We start from the raw sequence: 2,497 nt of genomic DNA on the forward strand, positions 1-2,497 counted from the left end.
CCCCATTTTGCATGGGAAAATCCCCAAAACCTCCAGGGGTGAACAATTTATTCAGGTTGTCACAGAGTGGCTGAAATAATAAAAATAGACAATTTCAGGCTGCAGATGCCTGGACTGGGGCATCCTGCTCTGTTTCAGGATACCAGGAGGTGACATCACCAAGACCTCTCTACTCAGGAATAGTCCTGGGGACACTTCTTCCAGCCAGTGGCCTCTACCCTGGATCTCACAGACTGCATAGTCACCCCAGCTATTGGTAGCCTCCTTCAGGGAACCCATACTGTGAAATAGGTCCTTAAAAGCAGTAACTAGCCACTCAAGAAATGAATGTGTCCAGTTTTGAAATAAACACTCTAGGATGCACCCAGCTAATAAATCACATATCACCTTTTAAAAGAAAAAAGAAAGGAAAAAGAAATTACAGCCGCTAAACAGAGCTCAATGCCTCCTACCAGAGATGCCTTGCGATAAAAAGTCCATTTCTCCTCAACATTCTTTTCTCCTAGGAAAAGCTTGTGTTCTTGCAGTTACAGGAAAATTGCTTCTGGTTCAAAATATATGTTACCTTAGTGATGTTTCATGTCCAATAAAGAAACAATAAACTATAGCTCATGTTCCAAAGGCTGAGGTCATCAGTAGAGTGGTTAGAAACATGAGGCACAGCCCTGTGTATGTTGACACCATGTATGTTTTTGATGCTTTTTTAGTTGAAGGATACTTGTTATGCAATCAGCTCTGCAAAACTGAGGGATCTGAGCATTTTTCTACCTGGTAACCAACACTGACAGCATCCCAAAAGTCCCTGAAACACATAGAGAGCTAAGAAACCTCCCAGTCTTAGGCAACCTGAAGCATCCAGCCTTCTCCACCTAGACTACCAGTTTTTTTCCAGCCTGAGAGGGTCCCCTACCTCTCCTAGTGCGCAACTGAATTAGGAGAAAATTAGTATCTATGTAGGTATTATGTATGTATGCATGTGTTTATGTATGTATGTATGTATGCATATATGTATGTATGTATATGTGTGTACATATGTATGTATATATGTATACATACATATGTATATATTTGTATAAATATATTTAAACATAAATGTATATGTATGAACATATACATATAAATATATACCTATATACATATAGCTATATATACATATACATACGTACACATATATGTGGAACATCCAATAAAACAGACCACTTTCAGAACCATTAAATGCATTCTATAAGTGGAAAAGAATAGAAAACATAACCTGTTCTCTGACCATAGTGCAATTATATTGAAAATCAAAAACAGAAAGATAACTGATCAATCACAAAGGACATGGTGATTGATTGGCAAAATTTGATTGCTTTCCTAGTTACAAGTAGCAAGGATGTAATCTTTTAAATTAAAAATCCAGTTCTATTTATATTAACAATCCAAAAACTGAAGTGCTTAGTTATAAATCTAACATATACATGTATGCATATGTTAGATTTATATATATATAAATATATATATATGTATATATAAATATATATACATAAATATATATATATATATATGTGTGTGTGTGTGTGAGTACAAGGATGTAGTAGGTGTAAGCATGTGTATGCAGGTGCCACAGAGGCCAGTAGCTGGCATCAGGTACCCTGGAGCTGGAATTACAGGCAACTGTGAGCCAATCAAGCCTGGGTCCTCTGGAAGAACATCAAGTGCTCTTTATAAACATTTTTTACATGTATGCCTGTGCACTGCGTGCATGCCTGATGCTTTTGGGGGTCAGAAGGAGGCATTAGATCCCCTGGAGTTACAGATGGTTATGAGCCATGGTGTAAGTGCTGGAAATCAAACTTAGGTTTCCTGCAAGTGCTTTTAATGGCTGAGCTCATTCACCAGCCCTAGAAGGAAGCTTTTTTATCCCAAATATCGATAAACAGCAGAGAAAGAATGGGTGAGGATAGAAATGCCAGACTAAGGAGACACCAGAGTCTGGCACAAGAAGTAGCAAAGAGAGGTTCAATTTGGAAATCATGGCATTCAACACAGAATGATAATATTTAGAAGCATTAGCGCCAGGGCTATACCTCAATTAGTAGACTGCTTTCATAGCATGCCAGACAACCTGAGTTGGATACCCTGTCTTACAAAAACAGCATGTGGTGTTTCATGTCTGCTAACCCCAGCCTTTAGGAGGCAGAGACAGAAGGATCAGAAGTTCAAGGTTGTCCTCAGTTACAAAGTAAGTTCAAACACAACTCGACTACATGAGATCCTGTTGATAGATAGATGATAGGTAGGTAGGTAGGTAGATAGATAGATAGATAGATAGATAGATAGATAGATAGATGATAGGTAGGTAAATAGCTATAGAGATACATGAGGAATATGTAGATAGATATGTAGATAGATTCAGAGAGAGAGAGAGAGAGAGAGAGAGAGAGAGAGAGAGAGAGAGAATGTTTAATACCCTTTGCTTGTTTAGCCAAGTGTTAAAAACCAGCTCGCATTTATT

Source organism: Mastomys coucha, unplaced genomic scaffold (genome assembly GCF_008632895.1).
Source record: "Mastomys coucha isolate ucsf_1 unplaced genomic scaffold, UCSF_Mcou_1 pScaffold1, whole genome shotgun sequence".
NCBI classification, from domain to species: domain Eukaryota; kingdom Metazoa; phylum Chordata; class Mammalia; order Rodentia; family Muridae; genus Mastomys; species Mastomys coucha.